Source organism: Thermobia domestica, chromosome 12, assembly GCF_964235325.1.
Source record: "Thermobia domestica chromosome 12, izTheDome1.hap1.1, whole genome shotgun sequence".
Lineage (NCBI taxonomy): Eukaryota > Metazoa > Arthropoda > Insecta > Zygentoma > Lepismatidae > Thermobia > Thermobia domestica.
The window spans coordinates 31132607-31159560 of record NC_137465.1 but is presented as its reverse complement, the minus strand read 5'-3'; the positions used below and the strand labels follow the sequence as shown (position 1 = coordinate 31159560).

The following is a 26954-nucleotide window of genomic DNA, read 5'->3' as shown; positions in this document are numbered from 1 at the left end:
AATATTATCTATTCAATCCATTTGTTGTATACAACGATAGTAAAAGCCTCTCTTGGCTTCTTACAAATCATAAAAGACAACGTCGGTATGGAACTCTTTTGGAGAAACTTGCACGTTTGAGGTTTAGAATAGTCCATATCCGCACTAAGGTAAATTGTATAGCTGATTTTCTCAGCCGTGTTGGCAATCATTTAGAATTTTATACGAAAGACGCGGATACTGTTGAAGTTGTCAAAGATCATGGTAAAAGTGTAAATGTGTCTTTTGTAAATTTTTGGAAGTATCCTGATTTCAGTATATCCTTGAAAGAGCATCAAAGGAAAGACCCAGAGCTGCAAGAGATTATAACCAAACTCGAAAGTAAGCAAGAGGTAAGAGGTTACAAATTACAAAATAACATCTTGCTAAAACGAACAAAAGGTAAATCTGGTCAAGGTTTTAGAGCTGTCGTACCTTCTTCTTTAATTAATAGCATTCTAGAGTATGCTCATAATTCTTTAGTACCGGGAGGTCATATGGGAATTAAGAAAACGATACAAAAGGTTGCTTCTCGCTTTACATGGTCAACAATGTATTCAGATATAAAGAACTATGTGAATATTTGTGAAATATGTCAGAAATGTAAAGATAAAACTAAGAAACCTATGGGAAATTACTATACTAGAAATGTTAAGCATCCGAATTACATTTGGCACATTGACGTAGCTGGGCGTCTTCCCAATAGTTCGGGATACGAGTTTATTTTGATTGTAACAGATTCTTTCAGTAGATTTGTGTTTTTAGAACCTTTGAGACAATTAAATTCTAAGACTATTTGTAATAAATTATTAGATCTTTGTCTGAGATTTGGATTTCCAGGTTCTGTCTTGCACGACGGCGCGACATATTTTGTATCAGAGTACTTTTCTCAATTTTTGTACTCTTATGGTATTCAGGATGTAAAATTATCCCCTTATAACCCGTCGCCGAATAAGGCGGAAAGAACCATAAGGTCGGTGAAGAATTTAATTCGTGCATACGTTGATAAGTCACAAAGAAAATGGGCCCAATTGTTATCTAAAATCGCGTTCACTATCAACATTAGCATGAATGAAATTACTGGTTATTCACCTAGTGAAATTTATATGGGAAGAAAGTTTTATCATCCTCTTGACATTAAATGGTCATTAGATCTAGAAATTTTGGACGATGACCTAAATAAAGATGAGAAATTTGCTATTATCTGTAATAACATTCAGAATTCCTGGAAACGTAGTGAGAAAATTTACTCTCAGAAACATATTCCCGTTAATGTACATGTAGGAGATCTTGTCTTAGTGAAAAGAATGTTAAAATTGTCAGTGGAAAAGCACTTTAACCCTAAAATTGCTCCTCCTTGGGATGGTCCATTTGAGGTGTTAAGTAAACCTACACAGAACACAGTGTGGTTAAGAAGTGTAGAGAATCCTAATATAAGATTGAAACGCCATGTATCCTTTTGTAAAATCTTTATCGTTCCTCCTAATGCTCAGAGTAATAATAATTAAGATACCTTTATATATACTTGAATTGTTTGGTATTTGTATTGAGATTTATTGTTATATGTCTTGTTGGAATTCTTGTTGTGTTTGTTTTATTCTGTTTTTTCCTGCAGGAAAATCTTCATTATTGTTAAGGGCTAGGAGTTGTGGTGGTAGAGCCCATCATCATCATCCGTGTTCGTCGCGTGATTGTCGTTAATATGTAATGGAGTGGCTAATCTAAGTTTGTAAGAGGATTAACCATATAATATTGATTTTGAGGGAAATTTGGTAATGTACAAATAATTTTTATTTTTCTCCTCTTGTTTTGTCTAATAGTATTGTTTGCCTTCTACAGGGGAGGGGGAAATTAATGTGTTACGTTTAGTCGAAAAATAAAAATATGTAAAATGTTTGTGAATAAAATCTCCGTTTTAAAATAGCAATAGTTTCGTGAGATACTCGTAATTGAGTGACCTTGGTGGTGCCTGTGGTGAAGTGCGCGAGCTTTCCGCTCTGTGTCGCTAGTTGTCGCTGCAGCCAGCTGCCTGCTGCTTAACTAGCGGACGGTGCAATTTAACATAGGTACTGCTTGAGTGAAGTTCGAAAACTTGATAGTGGGAATTGTGAAATGGAGGTGTTAATATTTGAAGTTGATACGACAGGAACCAGTGGATTTTGGCTGCAAGGAGACCAAATGAATATCTAACCATTAAAAAGGCTCTGTAAAGGAAACAGGTTTGGAGACAGGAAAAAAAAAAAGGGGGAAATGAAAATGAATGAAACAGTTTCTGGTTTGTATGTTAGTTATTCTTATTTGCATTAGAAACTTCCATTTCACTTTTCTTATTGTCTTGTTTGAAAAAGGAAATAATGAAAAGGAAAATAAATGAAAGAAACTTGGATTTTGTCAACTTACGTAACCATTAAATGCCTTGGTTAAGCTATTTGAATAAACCCCTTTTGGATTTTGCTTTTAACTATAAATTAAGTTTCAGTAGCTAACCCTGGTTATTCGTATTGGGTAGAGAATTTCAATATCATTTAAAGTTTCGATAAGCAGTGCTTTATTGCGTTTAAAGTGGGGATTTTATATCTAAAAATTCTAGTGTCAAACAAAGCTTGGAAAAAAAAAGTTAATGTGTGTTACTTTCTCATTGGATGTTGTATCTGATAGTTAATTTAGTCCACTGCAAGACTTTCTTTATTACTTTTCGTTCAAGTTATTTGTTATAAATTTCACAAAATAAAGTTTGTTAGTTGTTATCTGAAATTGGGATTTGCAGTAATTTGAAACTGATACGAACCTATTCTACCCTTCTATCGTAACTATCGCGCTCACTCGATGTGTGGACGTTAATTGTCAGTGCTGGTTGTTTTATTTTCAGGAATTATTTTGCAGTAAAGAATTTTAATGCTATTTATATTCCTAGTGGGTAAAACAGCTAGAACTGGGAATTGGCGGATACATGAAATTATATATGTGTATTTCATTACGCAACAACCCCTGTACTGATCGACTTAAAATTCTAGTTTATGGGTTTATTTTTTTCTGCTTTTCCAAGCTTAAGATGTAAGCAATAACACATTAAGAACAAATAATAATAAAAAAAACTGTCTACCTGATGGATAACAATAAGAAATGCTGGGTTAAGTTAAGTTTAGAGTTGCCCTCCGTTTTTTTTTTATAAAAAAATAGAAAAATTTACAGGAGAAATGAGGTAAAAAATAATGATTTTGAGTTCTTAATGTGGTGTTTAGGTGTGTAAGTTTGGCAGTAAAATTATGTTTAATACGGGAAAAGATACATAGAAGTGGGTACTATTTGCAACACTCGGAAGGTTTCAGTGATTCAGGAGCATGGTAGTAGTATAGAATGGCAAATCGGTGTGTTGAATGTGATATTTCCGCATTGAGTTTTACAGAATTATATAAGAATAATGAAGAGAATCTATTAAATTTTTATAAGCACCACGGATTGCTGAATTTAAGTGATAATTGAAGCTTCTATGAGAACCGGATCGAGTCATTGTTCTAGTCTATCTAAAGACTTATCAAGTAACCTAACCTTACAAACTAATCAAACCTAAATGCAGCACGGTACTCTATTCCTACTTTTCGGCCACCCTGTACTTCTGCACATAATATAAAGCTGTATTTGCACTTAACGAGTGACTGTTATTTTACAAGTCATATCTGCCAAAACCCACGTGTTTACAATACTCTAGTTTACGCTCATACACACAATGGCAGACGTTCCTACTTCCTTTTAACGAAACCAACAGCTCGGTTAGATAACATTTGTATCTAATTTTTAGATGCCTTTTTTTTTTTTTTTTTTTGGTTATAGTTAAGGAGCCGTACTTCCCATTTAGGGAAGGACGAGAAACGCCATACTTTCAGGAATTATTCATTGACTATCTAGGATGTTAAAAAGCAGGTAATAGACTGAGTTCTTGCCCTTGTACTTAGGGTGTTTAGGTAGTGCAACAATAAGATGTATCCTCGTGCACGGGAGATGAGAAGTAGCTGTTCTTAACTATTACCTTTTTTTTTTTTTTAATTTTAGCACTGTAACGATCATGGTATATGCATGGACTCAGTACTCACAAGCAAATTAAAAGAATAGTAACATTTCAATAACTAATTCTGGAGTATTGCATTGTATCACAACTGTATGTATTATACAACTGTTACACCGTGTAAGTAATCAGATACAAAATGAAGTAAAAGTTGTCATAAATTCAGAACACATCTAAAATGAATGGTTGCTTTTACCACGCTAAATTAATTTCAATCTTCAACGAAACTGAAACCTCAAAGTAAAAGTTACCAATTCAGTGTTTACGGTCAATTCAACAGACAATCTCTTCTTCCTCTTTCTTTTTCTTCCTCTTCTTTCTCTTTTGTTCCGTAGAATTTCTTCTCTAGAATTCTGCAAATTATTCAATCGGCGCACCAGCTGTACAATCGGCGCACCAGGTAACCACCAGTATGTGCTAAAATTGCAAAAAAAGAAGAATAATTGTTTTCAGATACTGAAAATAGTTAGTCACAGAAGGCCTTTGCAGAGGCATTTTGATGTATGATTAGCGTCATACTAAAAGTTTGACTATTGTAGGAAACATGTTAGTCGAACTCTTTAGTATGTCACTAATCACGCATCAGAATGACAGATGGACAAGATTGTATAAAGTTCCAAAAAAGTAATATGGTTTCCATTCTTTAGTAATGTTTCTGGTAGCCGGTCTTCACTACGTGCACAATCTTTATCATAATTGCCTGTTTTCAACTTTATAAAAAGATGAATAAAAAGAAATCATTTTTTAATATTCTTGATTATCCCTATTACTTTGCTGTATTCCATATGTCCAGGTGAAATCGATTGTTCAATAGTTGATTTTTAAAAAATATTTATTCCAGAAGTTATGAGAAAATGTATTAATGCTTTAATTGATGGCCAATTGTTGATTGCCAATATATATTGATATAAAAATGGTGCATAACCAAGGTACTTGTATAATTGTGTTAATAACTGTGAGCGCAGAGATAGAAACAATTCACATTCAAAAATAATATGAACTATTATTCCTTTCTATTCCTTTATCGCACCAGCAGTGATATATAGGTTTTTTTCCATATTTGAAATAATTTTATAGGAGTCAGCGCAGTTCCAAAAATAAGTCGGTTATAAATTATGATTTCTCGACGAGTCCAGGTTTTAATGATCTTTTTTTTTTTTTTTCATGTGATCCAGCAGTGAATTAGAGATTGTCCAATAAAATTTCCGGGTAGTGATTGTTGTTTATTATACCAGGTAGTTGACTGTTCCTCATGAAGCTTTTTGGTGTGGTTGTAGTAACTCCTTGGTGATAATTTGATATTCGTTGGTATTCCATCATGACATGAAGTTTTTGTTGCTTCGTCTATAGTATTGGTACTCGTTTCGGCAGCGCCTCGATTGGACCCGAGTCCGATAGCGAAAACGAATTTCTCAGCACGCAGGCACGTAGCCAGGATTTTGTGAAGGGGGGGGGGGCGTGACATGAAATACTGTGGTCACCACACCAGGAGCTAGATCATTCTAAACTATTTTACTGTAACATATATTGGTTCGTTTAGCTAGGATTTCGTAACGGGGGGAGACATGAAATTCTGAACCCCCAAAAGCTCTATCAATCTAAAGTACTTTACTATTAACAAATATTTGTTAGTTAGGACAATAAAATGAGGATATGTTGATATGTATTTTAATAACAAACTGTGAAGAAATCTCGAGTAAAATAATAAAAAACGTATTGAAAAAGATTTGACAATATTTATGTCCTTCCTCTCTTTATTCAAATATTTTATGTGTTTTGAGATTCGTGTTATCGCCTCTTACTATAACACTTCTATTTTCTATCCCTTTTTATTACCAACCTCCTTTCTTCTTTTATAAACCAAATATGAAAAGACATGAAACCCGTATCGAATTATTTTAAATGAAAAGTTCAAATGCAAAATTTCGTCCCACTAACCTCAATAGATTCCGGGGTGTACGAATCTGATTGCTAGGTATTCCATAAATGTCGTATTTTTGTACCGTGAGAACGATAACATATGTGGTACACTGCCATTATCAAGTAAAATAGTATCCATCGTTCTCCACAACATTCCGTCACCTGTCAACCAATTGTTGAATTCGATCGCTGAATGAAGTCACCGGTTTTGAAGTCAAAGAATTGGGTCGCTGTTCGTCACACGTCATCCTCATCTTGTAGTGTTTTCCAGGTAAGGCAGTATTGCAGGCTGTGAAAAACATAGTAGTTTATTGGTACAAAACCAAGTGGTGAAAACGCTGGGTGGGAACATTTTCCCAAACATAAGTAGTGGAAGAAAGTAGATATCGGAATAAAAGCACTGTTGGGTGTTTTTTTTTTTTAATTTCGACACACCTAAGAGAAATCGAAGACAATACGTCATTCGTTTGGTTGTGACGAAGTTTGGTAGCTGTAGGCCATTTACCCTGTAAGATAATGACAATTGAACATAAGAATGTATGGTATCATTCAACCTAATGTCACGGATTTAAGATTTATTTGACGTGATCTCGAAACACAGGGCTTTGTTCGAAATTCGACGAAGATGACAGGAAGTAGAGTCTTTGTTTTGATTCTGAGCTGTAACTCATTTATCTTGTAAAATACCGATGTGTGAGTATAACATAGATGACAACGTTCTACCGATTGTCACTAGTCAAAAAACTGTCAGTGGAGCTTATGTGATCTTCAAATACCGCCTTATTGTTTAAAAAATTGGATGTACGTGAGAGGATAATAGCTTATTTTTGACTTCTTAGGAAAGTGAAAATGGAATTTAGAAATACATGAGAGCATTCTAGCTGTTGATACTAGTCGAAAAATCATGTCAGTGGAGCTTTTGTGATCTCAGTTTATTGTTCAAGAAAAACAGATGTGTGTTGGTAGAAAAGACCTTTTACTTTTCGTAGAAATCTCTGGAAGTATTTTGAAATTCATTGTTGGTGTGAGAAAAATGTTGAAATTCTGATTTGTTAAATAATCATTTGAGAAAAACAAAAGGTATTTTCTTTGAAACCTGCCTCTTCTAGATGAAATTGAGTTAACAGGAAGATATTTGGGGAAATGTGTACATTTCGTGAAATGAAAGAAAGAAAATAATTGTGCTCTTTGAATTTGTGAAGAAAAGGACATCTTGTACTTTTCAACTTTTTCTTTATTTTCACGAGGTGTAGGAAAACATAATTAGCTCAATTTATAGCTATTCTATCGGGAATCAGTAGTCAATTTATAGAAAAGTTGTTATATATATGCTTAACCTGGCTTTAGGTAAAACTTTGGAAGGAAAGTTTATACAATGGCTATTGTATTTTCCTTGGGCAAGGGAGGAAAAGTTGCTTTACCAACTTTGGTTTCCGGTTTTGGTATTATACAGGGTGTATCAAAAAATTCAACCACTTTGGCAAGTCTGTATTTCTGAAACTAATAAACATATACAAATAGTTTTTGTTTTGCATGACAGTGAAACTCAAAAAGTTTTTTTTTTTTTTGCACCTGTTCATAGGTGTTCACTGTGCCCCCCGTGAAATGCACAGCATATGTCCATGCAGTATTCAAATTCGTCCCAAACTGCAGCTAGCATGTCAACTGCAGCTAGCTTCAGTTACAGCTTCCACAGCTGCCGTTATGCGATGTCGCAGTTCATTCAATGTGCTTAGTAACGGAGGCACATAAACGGAGTCTTTTATAAACCCCCACAAGAAATAATCACATACAGTAAGGTCAGGTGACCTTGGAGGCCAGTAATGTAACGCTGCATCATTTGGTCCAGTGCGACCGATCCATCTTCGTGGAATCGTTGGATTTAAAAATCCCCGCAATTTCCCATGCCAGTGTGGCGGTGCCCCATCCTGTTGGTAGATGAAATCATTCGAATCAGTCTCCAACCGTGGGAAAAGATACTACTCAAGCATATCAAGGTAGGTTATCGCCGTCACAGTGTTCTCGGCAAAGAAAAATGGATCGTACATCTTTTTTCGGGAAACTGCACAAAACACATTAGCTTTTGGCGAGTCCCACTCCTGTTGTACAACTTCAAGTGGGTGTTACGTTCCCCATATTCGCACATTATGGCGGTTCACATTTCCATTCAAATGGCATGTTGCCTCGTCACTAAACACTAAGCGTGGAACAAAACTGTCGTCCTCTGCAATCTTGCTAAGAATGAAATTACAAAACTCCATGCGTCGTTCTTTGTCACTTCACAAAGAGTTTGCAGTAGCTGAATTCTGTATGGTTTCATGTGTAAACGACGACGCAACACACGCCAGACGGACATCGAGGACATGTTGAGCTGTCGAGCTGCACGACGAACGGATTTATGCGGACTGCGTGTAAAACATTGACGGACGCGCTCCAAGTCTGCGTCGGGCACTCAAGGACGTCCCGGTGATTTTCTCTTATACAAACAACCTGTTGTTCGGAATTGTTCATGCCATCGTCTAATGCTCTGTGCAGTAGGAGGATCCACACCATACTTAGTACGAAAGCCACGCTGAACAGTTATCACTGACTTGCACTCCGCAAAACGTAGTACACAAAATACTTTCTGTTGTCCAGATGTCATTGTGCACATGCAAACAGAATACGGAAACTAATTTATGTTAATTTTAGTAAACTGCCCACGATGCACGAGACACTGCGATAACTCGGGCATGAGAAAGTACAGATAAGAAACTGCAAATCACGTGACTGGCGTCACTCTGGTCACTTGAATACCTGTTCTGGTCTAGTCTGCTCTAATCTATTGCAATGTTTCATAAGCGATTAAAGAAAGCACTTAATTCAGTTCCCAATAACTATAGAATATATACTGTGCATAATAACAAGTCAGGGAGAAACACTGAAATGGTTCGTCACTAACTGAAATTTTCTCACTAAAAGCAATGTTTTAAATATATATATGAAAAAACGATGAAAGACTTCTTTGTCCAGTTGCGTGGGAAGGAAGCAATTCCCACCGAAGAAAGAACTTATAGCGTCGCAGAATAGAGTATAAATCGAAAATAATAATCACTGTCTTTACGAAATATACAGAGTGTCCACAAAAAATACTTCTATAACCTAGTAGCGGTTATAATCTAAAGAAAATATTTTCTTAATCCAAATTGATTTCTCTGCTCCTTTACAATAAAAGGTTGTATCTTGCGAACATAATTGATATAAAAGGTTACGTATATGTGATATGGTATACTCGTTTTTAATATTCCAACTAATCCGTGCAATTTATTTGTTAACCAATCAATTTGTTTTTGACATCCTAAAGATAATTGATTGTATTCAAACGGCGACTTTACTAAAATGCAAATTTACTGTATCATCACACGCAGTTACACAAAATTCACGAATAGTAAATTCGATATTTGAAATATCAAAACCTTTATGTCAATAATATATTGATTAGCACTTGGTGAAATTTCACATAAGGAGGCATGAACAACGGAATAATTTGTCCGATAAATTCGGCATCTTTAAACATACACTCGTTTTTCGAAAGTTTGTGATTGAAATTGCACTATGTGTTTCTTCAAATACTATAAACAAATCAACAAGAGTTTTCTAATTGGATAAATGCTGTACAGCAAATATTCCAGTAGTATGAAGGAACAAGCATTGGTCTTAAAGATGCAACGAACATTGTTTACACGGAATTGCATTTAGACGTAAATATACATTTATAGTTTTTAAAACACATAGTTCACTAATATTATTGTCATTACAAAATACACAAATATGATCACCACACCAAATCCACTAATATGCGAATCCATTTTAAACAAAAACTACTTACATACTGTCCAATTAATGACTGCGCATAAGCTTTCTTCTTGTCTTTACTTTGAAGAATGTTTATCCCTTCACTTAGAAATTTAGTGCCTTTTTCCTGAATCAGATCAAAAAATGTCTCATAAAAATTTTCCCGAGTATGGATGCCAATTAGGTGAGATTTTATGTATATATAGAATATATCCTCTACGTCTACGTTGATGAATGCCTTCTTCAAGTTCCTCTGCGGACATAAACAAACAGTATGTCTAAGCTGATACTCAAGCCCTTCTACGTAGCCACTTCAAATTAGAGTTTTGTCTTTTACTTATGTATTTATTGTTTCAATAATGAATTTTACGTCCACTTTTTCGCTGTAACAAGAGTATCTCAAACTCCAAAATCGTGAAGGATTTAACAAAGATGGATAACTCAGCGACGATGGAGAAACCGTTGGGTGATGGTGTTTCCAGAGGATCCAATTCCTCCTTTTCATCCGCCAATGATGAATAAATTTCATTGTCCGAAAATGATGATAAATATATAACTTCTACAGAGTACGGGCAATCCGGCTTGTTGGACTTTTGCCTCTTCATTCGCGTGAGAGATGATAATATGTCCTCGCCGTAAGGCTCGGTAAAAACTAACTTTCTGACTGGTGCCATTGCAGAATACATACAACATTCTCCTGAAACTGTGTATTTAAGCGTTTAAGGAAAAAAATGGCGTCCTAACAACAAGTTCATATAAGTTCACTACCCACTTGTTATCATAGAACCCACGTTAACATTCAAACGACATTCCTGTATAAAACACAGTAGAATAAAAGCAACGCGCACAGGTATTTTACTTCCCTCTAAACATACAAAAGCTTCTCTTAGAAATTCAAAACATTCTTCCTCTGCGTATGTGCATCCGGTCACGTCAACATTCAAACGTTATTCCTGAATACAATAGATTTAAAACAACACTCACCTGGGTTCTTCTCCGTAAACATTTCTCTTGAACAAAGGAAGACGACCTGTCAATTAACCTAATTTATTATACATACAGAGAACTGTGTTAAAATTCGTAACATTGTTCCCATGCGGATGTGTGTGTGTAGATCATCCAGTTATTCTTCGAGAATCTTGCCAAGGACAAGACCTATTGCCCGAGAATTTTGTCAACAAAGAAGAAAAGAACACCATTCTGTCAATGAACCCAATTTATTATACTTACAAACTGCTGTGCTGAAATTCCTTACATTGTTTCCACGCGGGTGTATATAAGTCAATGTCATTCATCTATTCTCCGAAAATCTTGTCAAGGGCAAGATCTATTGTCCTAATCTTGTCAACAAAGATGAAAGAAAACCAACTCGCCAATTATCCTAATGCATTATACATACAAACAGTTGTGCTGAATTCCTTACATTGTTCCCAAACGCACACATGTGTGTAGGCAAGGACAATACCTATTGTCCGAAAGCGTTGTCAAACACAAGACATATTGCCAGAGAATCTTGTCAACAAACATTTATTGTATACAAAACAAACATTCCCCATCACAAGGTCGCGGTCGGAAAGAGAGATTTCCGCCGTCGACGGTAGCAGGCCACCAGAAGCAGTCGGTACCCATCTGTGGCGGCACGACGATCTACTTTTCAAAGTTGCCGACCTTTTGCCGAGGCGGCAAGTGGTCGAAAATCTTAAAATAAAATGCCCTTTGTCGACGTCTTTCCGACTCTCTGCCGACTCCTTATGCCGGTCTCCCTTCGACGGCGGTGCCGGCGCATTTACTACGCCTTTACGGCTGTTTGCCGACTGTTTGGCAAGGCAACTATTCGTCGCGGTCGAAAATCGCGCTGAAAGACGCTGGCGCCGGCAATCCTACCACGGCATCTGGTCGGCATGCACAAATTATCCGACTGTAGGCGGCAGTCTTCTGATGGGGTTAACAAATAGACCTATTGTTAACAATTTCCTGTACAGCTGTGCTTTTACTCCGATATCTATGTCCTTCCACTACTAACATATTCTTCAATCTTAGCACAGGTCCTTCTTGCCATTTGTGGGCACACTTTATCACCTCGGATGAACATATCTTCGCGATTAACCGAAGCAGGACATTTCTTCAACAATACAGGCATAGGCGTCCAAACTGCTAACAGTGCTCTGCATTCCTTGTCTCGTTAAGTGTCAAGATCTCAAAATGGATTATTTCATGGATATCCCACCAAACACTCAGCATCGGTTTGCAGAGATGGTTGTCCTACTTATATGTTTATTATGTTAAAATTAAATAAGATGGAAAACCCAGGCCTGGGTATCCCTTAATTCATTTATTCTGATTAGCATGAAAAATTATTATCAATATTATTATTGTAAATCTGATTTATATTCCCTGTATTTTTAGAGCTTCTTAAAATTATTGCAAAAATCTTTCTTTTGCTCTTGCTACCTTTAGAAACCAGTTTATTTCTGGAAAACCAGCATTGGAATGTGGGGAAGACCGTTTCCTCAGGACTAGCTCAGGAGAGTAATGCTTCCGAAAGTAGAAACGAAAAACACAGTTCTGATTGGTTGGCGTTATCCATTTCTTGCCACAGTGCATTCAAGTAGCAGAAATCAAACGATTGCTGTTATCGGTCTTCGTGGTCGAGTGAGCTAGCGCTGTATCGAAAATCTCTTTTGGGTTCAAACACGGCCCGAGGACATTTTTTAAACATTTTTTTACATTTTTATAACACGTTTTAAATTAAAACAATATGAAAACAATACTCAAAAAAGTGATTTACTTACTTTTATGCAGATAAGTAGTAGTAGGAGGAGGAACGGGTTAGAAGCCCCGCAGGGCTCGTTTTGTTTCCCTTGTACTCCATGATATAAATTTTGTGACCAAAACAACTGGCTAGGATAGCGCGTAAAACAGCTGGCTAGAGTACCGCGCGAAAAACGTACTTCCGGGAGCATTACTCTCCCAAGCGTGTCGTGTTTTCTCTTGGAGTATCAATGGATTTTTTTGTAAGGAAGGTCATTTTATTTATTTATTTATTTATTTATTTAGAAAACAACACAACAGGCTTAATGCCTAATTATAGTGTCGTATAATACATACATATACATATATACATTTACCCGTACAATTAATCAATTCACTCCGAGTGTCAGGTACTCGGTAATAATCATGTTTCTAAATACATATTCTGACATACTGAATACATCTAATACATCAGTTTTATGATTTAATTCATTGTAGGAGTCACACATTCTCCACAGCGGAGATTTACTGAGAATATTTGTTCGTGCCCTTTCACAGAAAAATGTATCAGTATTCCCTGGTCTTGTTCTGCCTGTTGGAACGCTCAGATATATTTTCGTGAGTAGCTCTGGACAGTCAATTTTATTATTTAATACTTTATATAAAAATAGCAAATCAAACATCTTTCGTCGATTCGTCAACGTTAGGAAATTCAAACTCCTTACTAAGTCCACGTAGGGAATCTGTTTGGAATAGGAAGCTGTTTTCTTGTCATAGCGTCCCTTTGGTAGTTCTCTATAAATACGAGGAGGAGCTGTCCTCATCTTCATTTTTGGCTAGACTTTACCCTCAACGCCTCGAAGATAATTTTTGTCACAGCTTTATGCTGGCTTTTTTTGCCTTAGTGATGGCATCATAGGTTATGTTAGATTCCTTAGAATTTTTGCACTTTTTCGAGACAGATGAGTAATTCTGAGACAGGAAGTTTCTCAGCTTTTTAAATGGGAGGCTGTATCCCTGTGTAAGATAGGTTTGGTAGGGTAGTCCCTGGTTAGGATTTTCTCTCTTTTCTGAATTATAAGGATTTAGTTAGAAGTTATTACGTTATTATATGTGTTTTTAATCCTACTCCTATTTTGGAAATTGGATTTTTCTTAGAGTTTCTCCGAGTCTTTGTAAGCTCTCAGTTAAGTGTGGTTTCTACTTGAGCAGCAGCAGGGTTATTTGGTATTTACGGATCCTATGGTTTGTGGGTTCGATTCCGCTTTGATAGCAGGTGACGTGATCGGCCTGCCAGATACAGTTTACAGGTCTTACTCTTGAGCGATAGGGATTATAGCCTATATTGTTTTGTTAGACATCCTACAACTTAAACAGTCCCGTAGTAAGGGATATATTTATTTCCTTCTTGAGGAAATATTGCCTTACCTTAACTCTACCCAATCCTTGTAAATCAATTAGATAAAATCCTTATTTGGTAGTACTGCCTCTAATAGGCTGTACTACGAGTAGGCGTTAGGCCAGGTGTCTGAACGAGTGCTGAAGGAATCTTTGAAAATTAAGAGCTGACTGGAAGGCATGTAAGTGAATGCAAAGAAGGTGAGTCCGCAGGCCCCAAAATTTGGAGTAACTTTAGTTAAATTAAGGTTTCATTTAATGTTCTTTAAAGAGATATCAGAGTAGGAGCTATATCTCGAATACGAGCTATACTTAGGAATATATAGTTTTTCGAGAGCCAACTTGTGGACTCGATAACTCTTTTCGAATTAGATTGATTCAAAGTGAAGCCCAAAGATTTTCTTTCATAAATAAGGCATAGAGAGGAAAGAATTTAAGACTTTTATTAGCAGGATATGTTCCTATGTGTAATTTCATTGGCTTAAATTTATACCCCTACACACAGTCGCAACCCGAGCTAGGCACGGTCAGTACCCATTATTATAATATATATACACACATTGATATTTTTTCTTGCAGTATCCACTGACATTTGTGCGTAATAATATGGTAGAGAATCCTCTTTTCACCAACTTCACATACTGTCCAAAAATGTATCACGTCTGTGACGAGTGAATTGGATATGTCCACTCGCTCCTTCGGCCATTGAGGCGTTGAAACATGGGACACCCAGTTACCGAGTTTTGGTATGTTCCCAAGGTCTTACAGATAACAATTAATTGTGGGATGGAAGACATGGAGTTCCCTGGCCAGTTCTTTAACAGTTTGTATTGGGCTGGCCTCCACTGCTGCTAGAAGGGCATCATTGTCCAGTTGTACAAGACTACCTTCTCGAGGTTTATCGATGAGGCTGATATCCCCAGAACGAAATCTTTTACACTTTCATTTCCTTCTAGGTCAGATATAAAAAATAATCTGAAACACGTTACTAAATACTTTAAATGAGTAGGCCACGCACTAAATTTTAAGTTTCTAACCTTCAGGGATTTCTTGATATAGGCATCTTATTATACAATAATTTTAATCCCACCACTTTCCCCTTCTAAGTAAAATATCAATATACAATTGAACACGTGTCTAATTACTTTAAATGAGAAACCCATGTGTCAAATTTCATGTCTCATCTTCAGATATTTCAAATGTATACAATAACTGCAACTCCTTCCTTGTCGAATATCCACAAATCCTTGCTTAGTGGTCCTTACGTTATATATATCCTATGGACTGTCAACATTTCACATATTAATCTAGTTCTCAGTTTTGATTAGTCAGTCACTCAGGACTTCTTTGGTATATTGAGATAACAATGGTTATTAGTTTGGCATATGATCTGCCAAGAACTTGGTTTGATTTTAGGCAACGGGAAGACACCACATGCAAGATATTTGTTACATAGGTGTCCAAACTGGCGAGTCGGCGCTCGTGAGCTCGGCACTCGCGCTCAACCGGGTTCGGGCTCAATAATTGATCGTGAACCCGAGTGAGCGCAAGCCCAGTTAACAGAAGTGATCGCGAGCCCAGTTAAGAGGAATGATCGCGAGTGCGAATGAGCGCGAGCCTAATTAGAGAAGTGATCGCGAGCCCGAGTGATCGGAAGCTCAGTTGGGAGAAGTGATCGCGAGCTCAGTTGAGGGAAGTGATCGTGAGCCCGAGTGAGCGCGAGCCCAGTTGAGAGAAGTGATCGCGAGATCAAGTGAACGCGAGCCCGACTGAATGCGTGCCCAGTTGAAAGAAATGAGTGCGTGCCCGAGTAAGTGAGAGACCATTTTTGAGAAATGAGCGCGAGCCCGGGTGAGTGCAAGCTCAGTTGAGAGAAGTAAGCGTGAGCCCGAGCGAGCGCGAGCTCAATTGAGTACGAGCCAGCGCTCACTTCGCACTCACGTGGACTAATTTGTTTTAGAGTCAAAAAGATAGAAACTCATTCCATGTACAGAATTGAAAAGGAAGATTGAAACAACTTTACACATATAAAAAACACATTCTTGAGGTCTGAGTTGTCATTTTATTGTCCAAAGGACTTCAAACACCTTTCGATAGAAAATCGACTTTTCATGGTTATTATGAGGTAATGGTATTTGTTTGAGGCAGGTATTTGTTTTTGTTGTTTTAGTAATAACTTGCGTGACCAAAGGTGTTTTTTTTAAGATCATAGAGTAAGGAAACTGCTTGACCTTGCGAAGTAGGAAATTTATATACCAGCAACTAATGAAGTTATGCGTTCATAGAAAAGTCGAGCAAGCTAATCATGTATTATTTAATTGTAGCTTCTTTAAATCCCAATATACAAGAGTAGCTCTTAAGAATGTTGAATACCTGCACCATCATGGTTTTTCAGCCCATTATCTTATATGAGGAAACATTTTTTTTTAATTTTTGAAATTAAAGAATTTCAGCCAGTTAATTTTATTGAGTTCTTGAGATCTTAAAATCTAATCTATGCGAAATTTAACTACTGTATTATGTAATTTTAATATTTATAAATAAAAACTAAAACAAACAATATTACATTTTTATATAAGAGTATTTTTAAAGGAATTAACTCTTAAATAGGCCAGAAGGAGAAATTAGTAAAATCGAATTATTAAAATCTCATCGATTTAAAAGAAAAATACTTACTCATGTAAATCAATGGGCTATTAAAAAAAGAAAGATAGCAATTCAACATCCAAGAAAATAACACACACACACACACACACACACACACACAAACACAAACACACACACACACGTACACACACACACACATACATTCACACACACACACACACACACACACACACCTCCTTTCATTAAAGTCTTTTCGCAAGTTATCCTGAAACGATGATGTGTGGTTTGTTACAACTGGAGACTATTAAGGTTTCTGGCGTCCCTAGGCACTCTGACATAAGGCGCCCCCTTCCCAACATACATCTACGCACTTCTCATAAAACACCAGCACAACTCATGTTTAAAATATATCTGTACATACCAGTAGACAAAAACTCCGTTCATCACATTACATAAAATAAATATTTATGACGCTTTTGAATCTTACAGTGGCTACATATCACAATATGGACGGTAACACTCTTTTTACCTTTAAATATCAACAGTTGCTGGAAATAGTACGACATTTGTTACAGAATAAAACACTTCTTCCTGGATTTAGCGTCTGCAAATAAACTAACAACTGGTTCAAAATCTCTTTCTTAACAGTACGTTTAAAACAATAAACATTTTACTAAGAGCTGAAAAGATTTGTGTGCATTCTGGACCGTAAATGATTATTAACGCGTTTTAACACAGAAAAAGATATTTCCCCTGAACAGATGTTCGTGATACAAACATACATAGGCAAATATCTACATTGGGAAAGATGGTTTCGAGTTTGTTTGTCCGAGTGTACTTCAACATTTCAGATGCAGTTTTTATGGCTCCACCACACGCTATCAAGTGAGCTTTGAAATGAATACATTCATTCGAAAATCTGCCATTTAAGTCAACTTTGTAATGAAGAACCAAATGCATCCGCTTTTACTTGGGTGGTTTTATAGTCCACACTATCCAGTTTTGTGAGGAAATTATTTTTTTCATTTACGTATCATGTTATATGACTTTTCCTTCTGCACAATTCAGAGATGAGGAAATCCACAATTGTGTTAAATGTATCCATACGAAATCGTTCTCTTCCTGTAAACATTTGTTCACCCTCTTTTGTTTTATCGGGAGTAGTTTTCCTACTTTTCTTCCGTCTCTTGTCATGCAGATATTCCTGATATCCACTTATGTTCTTAGCTTTCTCTTTGTATGCATCGAACTCCGTACGAGCGATTTGGAAATGCGCTTCCAATCCTGCATTGACTTCTATTGCTTCACTCACATCAATATCTGTTGCTTGTAGTTTTCTATTGGCTACATGGAATCGCTCCATGATCCTTGCCCAGATAGTACACATCAATGCCGACTCTAGCGGTTGTAGTTTTCGTCCGTAATCATCAGCATTATTATGAGTTTGTTTTTTTTCATTGTTTTCAATTTGCTCCAGAGCTACACACATTTCACTGTAGCTTGTGGCAAATACTGTACACAAATCTGCTGACCAACGAGTTGCTGATAAGCTTTTTAGAACAGTTGATCCTGGCTTCAAATGTTTGAGTAGAATTGCCCACCTCCTGTCTGAGGCTCTGAAGATGTTATGTAGATTCTACAGTAAACAAAACAAAAGAAAAAAAGCGTCACGGCAAGACTCAGTGGCACAAGTTCCTACAAGATTTAGAGAATGTGCAAAACAGGGTACGTATCCTGCCAAAGGACTAACATCTATAATTTTTCCATGTAATCTAGCATAAGCTCCAGATATGTTGATAGCATTATCGTAGCTTTGTCCGCTACAGTGTTTTATATCACGTCCAAGTTTTAAAATTTCTGTCAGCGCGACTTGTTAATTTCTCATATTTGTATTCTGGGTGCTCAATAAACCTAATAAACCTTTCTGCTGTTTCACCATTTGGAAGAACATAGTGAATCACGAAAGTGAGCTCATCTATATGTGCAATATCAGATGTGGAATCAACAACGATACAGTAATTCTTGGCTACTTTCAACTCTTTCACAATTTCTTCAGTTAATTTGTCTCCCAAAAGTTGGATGAATCCACTTACTTCTACTGGGCTACTACAGGGTGCGGCACATAAAACCGGCTCGTAAAGTGAACACATAAAATGAAATGTAATGTATTGAATATGATTAACTACAACACATAAATGAAATGTAATGTATTGAATATGACTACTCACTTTCACAGCAGGTGCTGAAAGTGTCCTCCGCCCACTTCAACACACATGTGAGCACGATTGAGGAGATTCATATATACCCTTGTCAGTTCTTGTGTTGTAATGCTATTGGTGACATCCTGGATCCTGATCTTGAGTTCTTCAATTGTGTGTGGATTTGTTTCGTATACTCTCCCCTTTAACAGTTCCCATAAGTAAAAGTCACACGTATACAAGTCTGGTGACCGAGGAGACCACAAGCCTTTGCTGATTGTCCTCTCTGGTGTAAACATCTCATGCACAAGGGACAATGATGCAGCTGATGTGTGGCATGTTGCACCGTCCTGCTGAAAGTAACATAACTGATGCTCCTCTTCGGTCAAGTGTGTATAAAACTCCTCCAGGATTCCCATATACACGTCACTGTTCACTGTCGTCTCAAAGAATATGGGCCCAATAACGCGTGTGGCGGAAATGGCACACCAAACACCAATCTTCTCATCATGCAAGGGTACCTGGTGGATTGCGTGTGGATTTTCTGTCGACCAATACCGGTTGTTTTGGGAATTTACGTACCCAGACAGGTGGAACCACGCGTCGTCACTCATGATTATCGAATACGACATTATCACACACTGACACTCACCCGGCTTAACACAACGAGACCTTTTTCTCAACTGGTTTCGACCAGTTTCACTGGCTGCGGCTGCACGTGACTGCTGCAGGTCACGTAAGTCGGCCCGACCTCGACACGCCATCTCTTGGTAGGAAGGTAGATTATTTAAGTGTTGCCAAAAACACAATATACCAGAATATTACGACGGGCCGGTTTTACGTGCCGCACCCTGTATAAATGGTTTTATTGTTATTTTTATAATAGGGTCTATAAAATTATAAGTAGCCTATAAGGCACCAGATAACTAAATCAAAATATGGAAAAGGTGCAAAGACATGTAAAGTAAATTTGCAAAATGTTGATGTGCAGGTCTATTGTATGAACAAATCATAAGGGGATCAGATTATCAGTAATTTTCCTACCTTCCTTTCTGTAGTACTAGAGTAAGTTGCAGCATGGGTATCGGTATGCCTACTTTCAATATCTGTGATCGCTATTTCGTTTGTAACTTTTTCATGTGAGTCCAAACTGTCATTTCTCTTACACTCTCAGTCGAACTTTCGGGATTTTTCAAAGTCACTAGAGTTACTGCAGTACTGCAAGCGTTAACCTCATCTGTACCACTATCATTGATGTTCAAGTTGGATTCTTCCTAAATACCATCCGCAACTGTATCATGTACTGACGTGTTTGTTGTCTTATCACTTTTCGTGCCACCAAAAAAAGTTTCGAGTTTAGGAATTTTCTTCAGTTGCTCTCTTCTCTCTGTTTAACATGCATCTTTCTGCACCTGATAATTTCTTTCTTAAACCACTCATACTGATCCAATTATCGACACGACTTGTGTATACTAAGACAAACATAGAACTACTTCACACTGTCTCGCTCTTTTTTTATGCGGGTGTACTTGAAACAAACATTACAGTGCAGTGCTCCATCAACAATACTTTAAAAAATTCAAGTCAACAGCGCCCCCTGTTTAGTTTTTTTAATCTGCTAGAGAAAAGAAACGAAGCGGATACCATATGCCTACACAGATGGGTGCTTCAGCAAATAAAATCGGTACACTATTGCCATCAAAACTGCACAGCGCTTTTAAAAAATAAAGTGCAAGCGCAAAAGCCTATCAAGTGATTTTTGTAAACGAAAACCGGTTTCTCGGTAACTTTTTTTAAATATATTTTTTCTTGGGTACCCCTTCAGCGCTGGCGCCGTAGGCACGTGCCTACTGTGCCTGTGCATTAATCCGCCATAGACCTGAGATAAAAGTGAGGGAAAACACGGAGAACGTCGTCCTCCACTTCCAAAAAGATCTATGGCGTCTTTCCAGTTCCTAAAAAATATAATGGGCAAAGATAGGCACAGGCGACGGGGACGGCATGACGTCATGCGTCCCCCAACCTTTTCAGATCAATGTTTACCCCTGGTTACAACTCGATTTTGATGTTGTTTGACAATATTTGCATTGCAGATTTATCAAATCTTATTATCGTGAAGATTAGCACATACCTGACGAAATAGCTAAGGGTTGCCAGGCATTTATACATATTGATTCACTGTGAATAAATGGTAAGTATTCACATCTTCCAGATGAGCGAAGTCTCGTACAACCTCACTGCTGAAAAAGAATATTAAGCTCCAAACAAACGAACACAAAACATTCTAAATTTCACGATAGCTTCGTAAATTGACATAATTACATTTACTCTTTTAACGCAGTCCTTAATATTACCTCATTTTATATAACGTTCTATTTTTCCGATATGTTACGCCGTTAAAGAACCAGCTTTTAAGATACTTAAGGATATGTACAGATGAATTGAAAACTAGAACCACACTATGCTTTAGAGAGTTCTATGTACATCTTATGGAAATCTGCTTTTCTAAAATTAAAATTGGACACCTTAACTTTTTTCTTATGTTTCTGCAAGTGTCTAATTGGGAAAGAGATAACTATAGCTGAGTGATGCCTATCCAGTGACGACGCCAGAGGGGGGGCAAGGGGGGCGAGCGCCCCCCTAGTAGCTACATCTGCCCCCTGACTGCCACCTAGACTGCCCCCCCAGACTCCTACAATCTTTAAACATTCTACATGTAGTATTTTATATGAGTATCATAACCAATCTCATTGTCAAATTGTAGTCCACTTTCCATGCATTTACTATGTGGCAGATTAGTCCTCACGCTTTCTTCTTTGAGCGTCTGGGTATGCACGCATATTTCTGTTTTCTAATTTAGCGCCTTTTGAGGTAAATTTTAGTTATACTTCTTTCTTATGATTTTTAATTATTGTGCCTAGCGAACAATAGTAGATTTGGTCGACTTGTTTTCTTCTCATTGGATCAACTTCGATTGGAAACAAAAGAAAAGTAAAACCAGTTACGTAACTTGTTTGTATTTGGTGCTTGGGGTCTCGGGTTCGATCCCAGCCCCCGTCAAGTGAACTTTGTGGTGAGCAAACACCGTGCGCGTGGGTTTCCTTCGGGTTCTCCCGTTTTCTCCCACTTTCTTCATTCCATCATTTCATTCATTACGCATCATTACCGTCTCCTTTAGCCTAACCGGCATAACCGTGGGACGCAAAGATTTCATTTTTTGATTGTATTTATCCAGGTTTGAAGTTTTCAGTTTCATATTTTGTTTTGTTTAAAACTTTTTTTTTTTTTTCTGAAACATTATTCTCGGCTTTCAATATTCAGAAAATGTGCTTATAACAGCTTAGTTTCCAACTGCCAGGGCTTAATTTTTAGAAGGGGATAAAAAGAGTTGTGTTTTCCTTCCTGCAAATGATAATAATAAATTTATGGAATTAAATTGATTCCCACTAAAACGTATTGTCAGAGTGCTGATCTTTAGTTAGTAATTGGTTTATACTACTGCTTCCTTACTTATTTTGTTTCACAGTACTGACGTGATATTTACCACATTGACTAAGAACTGCTGAAAAATTCGTAGCCCAACCCAGAAGGAGTGCGCGTGAAATGGTGAAGTTTTACTTCTTCTACCCTTCCCCCGAAAGCCAATATACTACCTTGTACAATGCTCCAGTTTTTGCAGAAAAGTTAAAAAATCTGAAGATTTCCTTGCACCACTGTTCGTAGCACTTCCTCTATCAGATCTAAAATGGAGTCCTTTCAAGTGTTATTTAAGTTTGGGAAATAAGTACACGTAATAGTTAGACGGAACTAAATCTGCGGAATAAGAATGATGATCTAGACATTGAAATCCTAGATTATGCAATGCCAGTTGTGTTCGCAGGGGCTTGATGGACAGATGTATTTTCCTGAAGGAACAGAATTCCTTTCTTTTCATTTTCCGCGGCATTGAACTTTGAATTTTTCTTTCAGTTTTGTAATATAGAGACTCTGGATTAAATATCTGACCGTTGCGGTGATAGCCTATGAGTACCACTCCATACTTATCCCAGAAGAATGTTGCAAACAGCTTCTCAACCTACTTCTGTGTCTTGAACTTCTTGGGGCGATGGAGAAATGAGTGCTACTACTCCATTGACTGTTGTTTCGTTTCAGGATCATAGTGGCGCAACCATATTTCGTCTATGGTTACTATTCGTGAGCGAAATTGATCAGCATTAGGGTCAAATTGGAAGAAGACTTCTCTTAATGCCGTTACTCTTTTATTCTCCTGATAGATATTTTTCGAACCCATTATGCCGTAAACTTTGCGCATACCCAAGCCATTCTGAATTATACTACCGACGAGTTCCAAAGAAACGCCCAGAACTGAGAAAGCGGGGTGCAGACTATAATAAGTATATCGTGGGTTTACTATACACTTTAAAAACTATATAAATAATAGCTTAAATTATTTTTGTCACTTAAAAACTGGGGTGGCCCCGGCCCCGGGCTATATCCAACACTGGCTGAAATGCTGTAATTTTCAAAAATAATGTCACAAATTGCATCCATGACTTCGGGAAGAGTCATTACTTTTAATCATCCTGGATGTAAAGCATAATTTGTTGAGAAATCGCCACGTTTATACTATATCGTACTTCTTTACCACTGTATATAACAGAGGAGAGTCCCGTGGCGTTTCACTGATTTCCTAATTAATTTACTTCGGTGACTTTCCTTGGTGGAACAAACATGTTATAACAGTTAGGATCAGAATGTTCGTGAAATTGTCTGTTTGGGCACAGATAATCACTTCAGAGGTCTGAGAAACAATAAGAATTTCATTATCAATATGAAAATTTGTATTTGTACATACAGAGATATGTTTTTCTAAACTATGGTTTCATTTTTCTACCTAGTACCTACACTCCTTCTGGATTCGACTACGACATTTTCAGCAGCTCCTCGTAAATTCTCTCTCTCTCTCTCTCTCTCTCTCCGGAGAGAGAGAGACGTAGCATATAGTTACTAGACGAATGTATTACTTATACCATACACGAAAGTAATTCGATTTATGTTTAGGCTTCAAAAGTTTCATTGAAAAATATTTCATGTGCAGACGTTACTTGTTTGTTAGTAACAAATTTTACTTGAAATAACTTTAATTTATAATCATATAGGTCTCATATAAAAACAGCAACGAAATACACAATATAATGTAAAATAAGTCAAACGTAATAAATGTCATTTCTGGTATGGCAAATAGCCGCCCCCCCGAAAATGTATCTGCCCCTCCTTTGCCCCCCTAAGAACTTAAAGCTGGCGTCGTCACTGTGCCTATCTTCATTAATAACAAGAGACATGTTACAGTTGTATTCAGAGGAATGTATACTGCACAAATAAACATCTTTAGTGAGTGACTGGAAAGCTTGACAACTACACATTCAAAATTTAAATCACAAGATTTTTTATAGGATACATTGTAATTTTGATGTACTGCTATTATTACAACCCTTCCCTTACAATTATTTGATAGTTCAAGATTTCTGTCTTGGCTAAAACCTTGGTATCTTTTATCTAAAAAATACCATCAATATCACAGCCTGTTAAAAAAAGTCGATGATTGTGATTATATCATAATTATTTGATAGGGCTTTAGACCGTAAGCCAAAAGTATTTTGATAAAAGACTGAAAACAATTTACAAGTATGGTTTTGAAGCATGGTTTCGGATACATAGCTATTATCTACAGAGCACAACAATGAATGAGCCTCGGGACTTGGCAATACAATAAGACTTGAAGGTAAAAGTCTGCTTTTAACACACCTGGGATTTAGTAATTTTGTTGTACTTACTAATTGATGCAGTTCCTGAGCACAAAATTCTCATCGGCCCAGGTCGATTTCCGTTTCACTGATTCGGGGTTGGGTAGTTGGTTTCTTAACAATGGGGAGGGACAGGGAGAGGGGCACTTTGAATGCCTTAGGCTGACTTGGTGACGGGTTCAGAGGGTGTAAGCTGGATTGTGGACTACACAATGGTTCAATGTTTGCACTATCACATTCATAATCAGTATATCATACTGTAATTTGATATCTTCGTTACGCTGACTAAACGATATTAAAATCACCTGTAATTTATTCCCAATAAAAATCATTGGACAACAGTATTACAAGCTCTCCCTACTGGTCTAGTGGCTAGCACGCGCGTCTTTGGTGATCGATTCCCGGTGGGAAGTATTGAACGACAGTGATTCAGATTCCTCGTTAAAATTATTAATTCCACGTCTCATATAGCCTCGCTGATCAAAGGGGACGCTGAAAGATAATCAATTAATCAATCAACAGTATTGCAAATTTCAGCTGCATAAACAATCTATAACTTGTGGGACTTAGCTCATTGTGTTAAAGCAGCTGCTTTAACGAAGTTTAGTATTAACGTGTCAGGTATTTCTATGAGATAAGAAAAACATTATTTTGTAACTAAATGATAGCTCTATCCACGTAGATTCTGCAAACAAAAACAATGAAAATCGATACAAAAGTGACTCACATTATTTTAACAAAAATCGATTTAGATAATAGTTTGGGCTGTCGCAAAAATAGGAAAGTTAGAAAATTCTTATTAATTGTAACAATCCATCAGGGGTTGAAATTGGAGGGGGGTATACGCCATTAATCAACCATTAAGGTGTACAAACTCGCGAGCCAGACGCTCGCGAGCATGGCAATTGACCTTCACTGGGCTCGGGCTCAATGAATGAGCCTAAGCGTCAAGGAAATGTCAGTGAGAGCCCAACTGAGAGAAGTGAGCCCGAGTGCAAGTGAGCACGAGCCCCAATGAAATAAGTGAGCCCGAGCACGAATGAGCGCGAGCCCAATTGAAAGAATTGAGCGCGAGCGCAGTCGAGAGAAGGGAGCACGAGCCCGAGTGAACGCGAGCCCAGTTGAGACAGATGAGCACGATCCCCGGTGAGTGCGAGCCCAGTCGAGAGATATGAGCCCGAGCTCAGATGAGAGAAGTGATCGTGAGCGCGAGCCTAGTTGAGACAGGTGAGCGCGAGCCCGAGCGAGCCCAGTAGAAAATGGCCATCTATAATTTGTTATCCACTCACTCAGGATAACCTTGATATTTTTTGTCAACCACAGTTTCTACTTTCGAGGAAGAGGTTGTAAAGGATGTGTTGCCTCAAGTGATGCTGAAATAGATACTATAGTTTTTAGGTATACTCGAAATTCAAACTTAACCGAAATATCCTGTACGCGTAAAACGGATCACAGGAGGTTTCTGATGCTCAAGTATGGTTTGGATGGTTTTTTTTCAAAGATCGTTTCTCTATGTTTGTGCCCGTCCAAAAATTTTAGAAATTATATGTAGTATTTTTTCCAGGGATCTATAATAGAAGTGCAGCTGTGTTACAGTTTACTCTAGATCTTTTTGGTGGGACGTTCGGTGCTTCTTCATTCTTGTCCTGGAATGGGTACTTATCCTTGGCTTTTGTTTTATCTCAATATTCCTTCTGTGCGCATTGTCCATTGTTTTTTTTTTTTTTTTGTTTTTTGTGGCGTAACACTACTTCTTTTGCTAAAACTACAATTTGCAGTAGTTTGATTTCGCTGCGGAATCATATATTATTCATGAGTTTTTGTTTTTCGGACATATCATCTTGATTACTAGGGCAAATGATGTAATATATTACAAATAACCAAAAATGGAATGTTTTAAACGACAAATCATCGATAAAATAGTAGTTTCAATGGAGAATTTCATACTTCTTTCATTTTGTGAGTGTTTATTGGTTGTTACTAATGACTTCATCATTTCCATTTCGTTTTTCTTTGACTCTATCTCAAATTCAACCTTCAATAAGGAATAGCCAGGAACGGTTCGTAAATATGCTTCTCTTTTTCAATTGATGTTTGACTCTCAGGGCACCAAGTCAAGTCAAGGAACAGTTCAAGGAGTGTGTGTGTTTTTTAATATAGGCCTAGGAATTCCAATCATTTACTGTGTCCACATCACAGTCGATTTTAGCGCAACTATACAGAATGTTAGAACAATTGTAACGATAAATGTAAGTGTACAACTTTTTATCATTCACATTTTAATTCCACATCACATTAATGAACATTTGATGCAATGTGATGGAATATTTGATCATATACAACGGGCTTTACATTTTTATA

The 26954-nt window shown here is 37.2% G+C and overlaps 1 protein-coding gene across 4 annotated transcripts in view; it reads right to left on the bottom strand.

The window, feature by feature from the left end:
* Window positions 1-4481, bottom strand: part of LOC145666393 (tRNA wybutosine-synthesizing protein 3 homolog) — a 37797-nt gene extending 33316 nt beyond the window's left edge. Inside the window, exon 1 of one of the 4 annotated variants that reach the window (XM_081733593.1) lies at window positions 4333-4481. The gene's annotated coding sequence lies outside the window, so the exon portion shown is untranslated. Of the gene's footprint in view, window positions 1-4109; window positions 4135-4277 lie in introns of those variants that run through there. The other 3 variants (XM_081733592.1, XM_081733595.1, XM_081733596.1) reach the window with 3 other exon arrangements.
* Window positions 4482-26954: the final 22473 nt, after the last annotated feature.